This window comes from Lissotriton vulgaris, unplaced genomic scaffold (genome assembly GCF_964263255.1).
Source record: "Lissotriton vulgaris unplaced genomic scaffold, aLisVul1.2 SCAFFOLD_1450, whole genome shotgun sequence".
Classification (NCBI taxonomy): Eukaryota; Metazoa; Chordata; class Amphibia; order Caudata; family Salamandridae; genus Lissotriton; species Lissotriton vulgaris.
In genome coordinates this window covers 10,713-18,727 of record NW_028243200.1, presented here as the reverse complement: position 1 = coordinate 18,727, position 8,015 = coordinate 10,713, and positions in this window count along the sequence as shown.

The following is an 8,015-nucleotide window of genomic DNA, read 5'->3' as shown; positions in this document are numbered from 1 at the left end:
TTGTAACTAATTATAGCGCAACCTACTGCTTTTACATACAAGTGCTTACCAGTGGCCTATGCACATTTAACACAACATGGAATCCCTAATGTGGGAGCTTGTATAAGCTTTTAAGGTTTGTAGTATCTTTTTAATTTTATGTTAGGTACATAAATGAACAATGAAGAAAAAAAAACTTGATTAACCGTACCCCTCGCCTACCCAGCCTCTTTTTGAAGAGTCTACCCCAACAACCCCCTTCCCTACTCCCTTCCCCCCTCCATCCTCCAGCCCCCTCACTCCTAGCTCCGGCCCTTTCTCATAAAGATCACCATTGCAATCTATGAATGTTCCACCTGCATTGGTTTCCTAAGTTAGTATTTGTGAATACTTGGGGCATGTGAGTTCCTTAAATTCAGTTGAGAGCATCTCTATAAATGGCTTCCAAAGTTCAGAAAAAGAAGTCCCCTAGTTAGCCAAAGAGTAGAATATCTGCTCCATGCCCATGATAGGCCATATGCGATGCAGCCAGCCTGTATGGGTTGCAAGTCTATCTGTCCCACACAATGCCAATATATTGTGTGGAGTGGCACCTAGTTCAAGGCCTATCTGTCTGCTTATCCGAGATTTAAGCGGAAACATAAGATCATTAGGTAGACCCAGCACAACATAGTTCGGAAAGCGGGGAAGTTTTATGTCACAGCACTTATCTATATCATTCAGAACCTGCGTCCAATATTCATATAAATTGGGCAGTCCCACAGTATATGTGTCAAGGTTCCCTGAGCCCCACACTCTCCAACATAAAAGGTTCCGTGCAGGGTTTCCACAATGTTATCTGATTAGTGTGAGGTGACAATAGGTAGTTATTTTTTAGGCGGTTTCTATACCTGTTACGTTTCTAGCTGTGTGCCTAGCTCTATAGTATATGTTTTCCCACTCGTGCAATGTGAGTTCACCACCAAGTTTAGTTTCCCATCGCCTCTGGCTAGGGGATTTGATGGTTGGGGGAGGGGCCCTTAAGTGGTTATATAGTTCTGTGATAAGGCGATAATCGGATGACTTGGACAGAAGCCACTTCTCAAATGACATCAGATGGCGTTGTTGAGGACGTATCTTGGGTTGCATCACCCAATGCCAGATTTGTTGATACCTAAATCTCTCGGTTTCTACGCAGGTGTACGCGTTGATGAAAATCCTGTAATGTCAGGAGACCAGATTCATCAAAGAAGTGCCCAATGGATTGACTACCCTCTTGTGACCACCAGTGGAAATGTTTGTATCTAACCCAGGAGTAAAATCTAAATTTTCTGCTATAGGCGTCAGGGGAGTTGGGAACATCGTTAACATCTTTCTCTCAGCCACTTTATCCCAAGCCCCCAGGTCTGTCTGCGTGACCCGTGAAGGTAGAAAATTCCTGGGACGGTTCCGTTTCTGGAGGAAGGGGATGTTCTACAGGGGTGTTTTGGCCAGGGCCCTATCCATGAACAGCCAGTGCTTTTCAGATTCAGACTGGGACCATTCCTCCAACGGCCTGATCTGCACTGCCCAATAATAGTTTTTAAGATTCTGAATCCCGAGGACCCCCCTCCTGGGGGTCTGTAACTGAGATCTCGGCATAGGCGGGGTTTCTTGTCGGCCCAAATAAAGTGCTCTAATTCTTTTAAGGTAAGTATTGTACCCAGAGGGGGGATCTAACGGCAAGGTCTGGAAAACAAATAGAATTTGGGGTAAGATTGTCATCTTGATCATCGCTAATCGGCTCAGCCAGGATAGGGTATATGATTTCCAATGGCTAAAAGAGGTTCGTATTTTCTTGAGCAGGGCTTGGTAATTCAGTGATACCATTTGTTGCGGGGAAGTGGTCAATTGTATCCCCAGGTAGGAAATTGCGTCTGGTGCACATTGGATAGGGTATGCTGCTTGTAGGTCTGCTAGCTTGGATGCTTTAAGGTATAGGCTAAGAGCTTGGGATTTCTGAATATTAATTTTAAACCCTGCAGCTTGAAATAATTCCTCCAACTCGGCCAAAAAGGCCGGGAGTGATACCTCGGGGACCTCCAGAGATGCTATGACATCATCTGCATACAAACTTAGGGTGTGCCTGTCTCTCCCAAACAAACCCCAGTAATTTGAGCATTATCACGCACTCTTTGAGCCATAGGCTCAATATATATAGGGCAAAAAAGAGAGGGGAAAAGGGACAACCCTGACTAGTCCCTCTTTATATTGGGAAAGGAGAGGAGGTATATCCGTTCACTCTAACTGAAGCTGTAGGATTGGTGTAGCCACTAAAGACCATTCAGATGAATCTGTCGGGGATCCCAAAATGTCCTGGGGTTGCTTATAGATAGGGCTAATGGACCCTATCGAACCATTTCTCAGCGTCGATCGATAGCATATGCTCTGTCTCAAACCTCTGTGCTTTATCCGTGATATGGAGTAATCTCTTAGTGTTACCAGCGCATTGGCAGCCGGGGACGAATCCTACCTGGTCTGGATCTATTAGGCCAGGAAGGAGGGGGGACAATCTGGCGGCCAGCACACTTGTAAATAATTTAAGATCTACATTAAGCAGAGAGATTTGCGTATAAGAGGCACAGTGTCTCTTACCCTTACCAGGCTTGGGAATCAACACCACTGATAGCATGTTTTGGGGAATCTGCGCTGCATACCAGATAGCATTGTACACTCTGGTGGGGTTTGGGGCCAGTATATGGCAACAGGATTTACAAAAAAGGGCTGTAAACCCACCTGGCCCTGGGGATTTTAGCATTTTCTGTTATAGTGATAATTACACACCACCGGGTGTCATGCCTCATCATTGACCAGTCCTCGCCCTCTAAAAACTTGGTTTGATAGAGGACGGGCATGCACCTGACGACAGGGATGCACTTCTAAACTAAGTGGGGGCCCAAAGAAAAATATATAGTGAGTTAAAAGACAAAGAATTTCGAAAAAACTGGTCTGGAATAGCATGGAAGTGTACAAAGGATTGGCTAGTCATTACCACTGCCAGAGAACTAGCAGATGCATTACTGGTAGAGATCCAACAAAGTGAGGATCGACTCAAAACTCAAAACCATGGTACAGACAACAGCCATCTTCCGCAAGAAACTGGATGAAATCAACAAGGATCATTCCGAATACCAGGAATATCTAACCCAGTCTAAACTCACTAAACTGAAAAAAGATGTTCAGAAATTCAGTAAAGAGACCATTTACCCATACACCACCGATGAATATTATGAAAAAACAGTTCAGCCCCAACAAAATAGAAGGCGGCAGCGATTTAGGCCAACTCCACAAAACTGGACCTTTAGTTCGGGTGAAGAGAGGAGCTCGAATGGGAACAGCAGCAGTGATGAAAGCACTGACTGCTATCAAGGAAGACCACAACAGAACCAGCCCCCACAAATGATGTATCCACCACCACCACCACAATATGGCTTCTGGCAACAACCATTTTATGGATCTGGAATCGGATTTCCACCAGGACTGCAGGCTTTTTTATACCGGGGCCGCGGCCGGGGAAAAGGAAGACAAAAACGACAGGACACACGGGTCCAATGGGAGGACCAAACTCCAGTTGCAATGGCAACCCGGAGCAGAGGGAGAGGGAACGGCCCTTCAACAAGCAAAGAGTAACGAACATTGTTAACTTGAGTGACTACCAACTCTCTGAGGACGAAGAGTCGATTCTCTCCAAAGGACTTGGTTTTGTCCCCACGCCAGTTAATGACCCCTTTGTGCTTAATACAGAACTAGCACAATTCTTCAGAAAAATCAAACTGCGCAATTACTTTGGGGAAATGAATGATGAGGGATCTTCTGTGAACAATGACACAGGACTCAAGAAAAAATCAACATTTGTGCCACCTACTCAAACGATCCCCTGTCACATTCTAGCTTTTGAACAGATAGTCCTAAAAGAGGTGGAACAGATCGACTTCAAGGGAGAAAAAAGCTTTCAGAACCTCTCTAATCGAGAACGAAAACCACTGCAGCAACTCCGAAACAACATGGAGTTAACAGTAAAACCAGCTGGCAAAGGTGGGGCGATTGTCCTAATGAATAAAACTATGTACAGAGATGAGCGCAATCGTCTTCTAGCAGATAACACAAGCTATGAGAGACACACCATCGACCTGACAGAACGATTAACCACCAAAATCAAGACAATCAATGAAGCTGTCTGTAACGACTGGATCACCAAGCAGGAAGCAGACTTCCTGGTGAATAACAACCAGAGAACAGCAAGATTTTATACTCTACCGAAAATACACAAGGAGAAGTTTCCACCGCCAGGCAGACCCATTGTGTCCGGCATAGGTTCCATCCTGGAACCTCTGTCACAATTTTGTGATTGGTTTCTCAAACCACTAGTCCATAAATCACGATCTTACCTAAGGGACACTAAAGATGTACTATGCCTCCTGAGGGATTTAGAGACCAACATCATGGAAGATATGTTCATCACGATGGACATAGAGGCTCTTTATACGAGCATCCCTCAACAACGCACCTTGGAAGTGGTGGAACAGATTCTTAATAACACAGAGTGGAATTTCCTTACACAACAAAGATTCGTTATGGAGTGTGCAGAAATAGCCCTTACTGAAAACGTTTTTGAATTCGAGGGTGCCCTATAACATCAGATTGGTGGCACATCGATGGGCAGCACATTTGCCACCAGTTTAGCATGTCTATATGTACAACAGTTTGAGGTTGACTACATCTTCCATGACAGCAAGCCCTTCTCTGCCAACCTGAAGACATGGAAACGCTTTATTGATGACGTGTTCATCGTATGGCGAGGGGACCAGACTACAGCTGAGTCTTTTGTAGAGTGGGTCAACACGAAAGACCGACATCTCAAATTCACCCACTGAGCAAGAAGCATGCAGTGTTCCTTGACCCTGATATCAAAATGGATCCAGAGGGCATCAGTACCAAAGTTCATATCAAGCAACGGATAAGAACAGCTCATTACTCTACGAAAGCTATCATCCAAAAGCCCTGAGGGACAACCTCCCTATCGGCCGGTTTCTTAGGATTCGTAGAAATTGCTCAGAAATAAACACCTTTTTGCAACAGGCAGAGGAGCTGGACTCCAAATTAATTGAAAGACACTACCCCCGGAAACTTATCAAAAGAGCAAAGAAAAGAGCAAGAAATGTCAACCGTGAAGCCCTTCTTGAAACAAACAACAAAGAGAAATCAGATAGAATGATATGTGTCACACATTCACTCCAACATCAAAAAAAGTACCGCGAATTATCAGAAATAATTGGCACATCCTTCAGGGGGCTGGAAAACATTGGGAACCTCCCCTGTTCACCTAATAATCAAATGACATTATGCAACTCCCAAAGAGTCACTGGACATTACCCCTGTGGTGGATGTGTGGCATGCCCTCTTACAACTACCTCTAAAACTATTGACATAGGAACGACACGCCCATGTTACTGAACTCTTTTAGCAATTGCAACACAGAGAATGTGGTCTATCTCCTCACGTGCCCATGTAACCTTAGGTATGTGGGGATGACGACGAGAAAAATCAAGATACGCATCAATGAGCACCGCAGCACCATTCGCTGCAGAAAAAATAACACTAAACTTACCCGACACTTCTTAGAAAAGAACCACAAAGATAGAGATCTCAGGTGGACTGTCCTAGAAGTTATGAAAAAATACACCACTGACCTTAGTAGGCCACTGCACATTCGAGAACAGCGGTGGATGTACCGCCTCCGCACCTGGAAAGAAGGTCTTAATGATGACATTCCGTGGCTCCAACTCGGTCAATAACCCTATAACCATTCTTGGACTTTTTTGATCATCCACAGCAACCCACTAATATAAGCTCTATATCATCGTAAAAAACTCTTACATGAAAGTTTACACATACTGGGTATATTTCTGACTCCCATCTTAACATGAATTTAAACCATACCCACATCCTCTGCACAAAATTGGAATCTAAATAAATATGTATTGTAGACTTTGGATTGGTGTGCTGACACTTGATTTCATGTGTGAACTTATAGGAATTCATTAGCCAACATTAATTACCAACATAGGTTTATGAATGCTAGCACTGGTTTTTCCATTAGAGTTCCGATTCCATGATTTAAACATCATTCAAACTACAAACATCAGTTTCTCAATACGGAGCTACGTGGGCAGGCATGCGCTCTTATAACAACACTGCAACACAATCATAGGAATGCGCACACTAGCCAGACTAGTTTTTTCATAAACACTCGGCGCTTCCTATCCGGACATGCGCTGTTCCCTCCTCTGTCTATGCGCATGCGCAGTACAGGGACACTTCTGTCAAGGCCGCTCACCCGGTGGCGTACTCCAGAGCCGGATGTAATTAACAATCTTGATGTCCATATTTGGGCAGTCAGGCACTCTGACTAGCACATACTGAAGGGGGAACTTCGACACCGGAATCCCCACAGCTGCTCCGTAATTATCCAATCTATCACTTAATTTCCGGTCACGCTGACTATAAAAACGAATCTCCAGCGGAAACATTTACCATCGAGGAGCAGAGACATGCAGTTCTAGGCTGGGAGGCGGGGATCACGTCAAATGACAGTAAGAGTTTGAATGAGGAGATGAATGAGTTTTTTCATTACAGGCTACACAGCTATCATACAATAGAGAGATGCCTCATAGATTGTTGTGGCAGGTCCCTATGGGCCATTGATGTTTTAATATTCTGTTTTTCTCCACACCTTCCCCTCTTTTAGTTCCAGGACCTAAAGGGTCCATCTGCCCTCCCTCCCATGGGGCGTATTTTACCTCATCACAGGGTAAGCGCAAAGGGAAAAGGTTCTCCAATTTTGGTGCATAGATTGTTTTTTCACTTCACAAATTGCACCAATAGCAACTCACGCTAGAAAATTGGGTGATTATGGCTTTAATTGTTTCTTTGTATGCTAGTATAAATAATAGTGCGATTAGGTTTGAATTGTTTTTGTCTTTCAGATTTACTAAGACCTAATCATTACAAACAGTGGAGTGTGAATATAGCTCACCCCACCAAGTGGAACCCCCTCACCGAAGTTTGATAAGAGCAGAGCCCTTTATATTACGGTCCTGATGAATGCCGCGGACCCAGCTGGGCCTACAGGCAGAAACATGTTGACTTCACATACAGCGGTGGGGGGACACTAACATTCCCATGACACAGATCACCTTATTTTAACTACCATATGGATGTCGGCACTATTAAAACTAAGCAGACACCCAGAACGGCCTATTAACTCACTATATATTTTTCTTTGGGCCCCCACTTAGTTTAGAAGTGCATCCCTGTTGTCAGGTGCATGCCCGCCCTCTATCAAACCAAGTTTTTAGAGGGCGAGGACTGGTCAATGATGAAGCATGACACCCGGTGGTGTGTGAGACCAGTCCTTCACTTTTTGTGAGATTCCTGCACTCACAAAATAATACTTCACTTACATTAGCAATACTCAGACTGGTAGCGGTTCATTGTGGTACACAGTTCATGTTGGTGGCTGCCGCCTACCAGTACCCCGTGCCTCTGGTTCCCTCAGTCCAGATTTATCTGGTCATTGTGGTTACATAGTGATAATTACCTCTACTAATTGTATGGGGGATTCAATATTATCCGCTTGGTCTGGTGTTCGTTTCGACGCTGCTTTCCCTTGCAAATACTTAGCTTGTGCCACTGTAGGGAGATTCTGCGCCCCGTAAAGCCTTTTGTAATATTGTCGAAAGGTCCCTGCAATCTGATGATCGGACTCCTCTACCTCTCCAGTCGGTTCAAATATTGCAACTACACCCGCAGCCTGTCTCTGCATCCGGAGTCTATTAGCTAGCTGCCTCCCACTCCTGTCTCCACAAGTATAGATAGTGTGGTGCAGCCTCAGTGCGGCATACTCCACTCGATCCAAGTCTAGTGCTACCAACTAGACACGTGCGGCCTTCAGCTGGCGCAAAACCCTCGGGCCTTAGTCCGTTGGTGGATGCCAGCGCATGCGCTACTCCGAGACA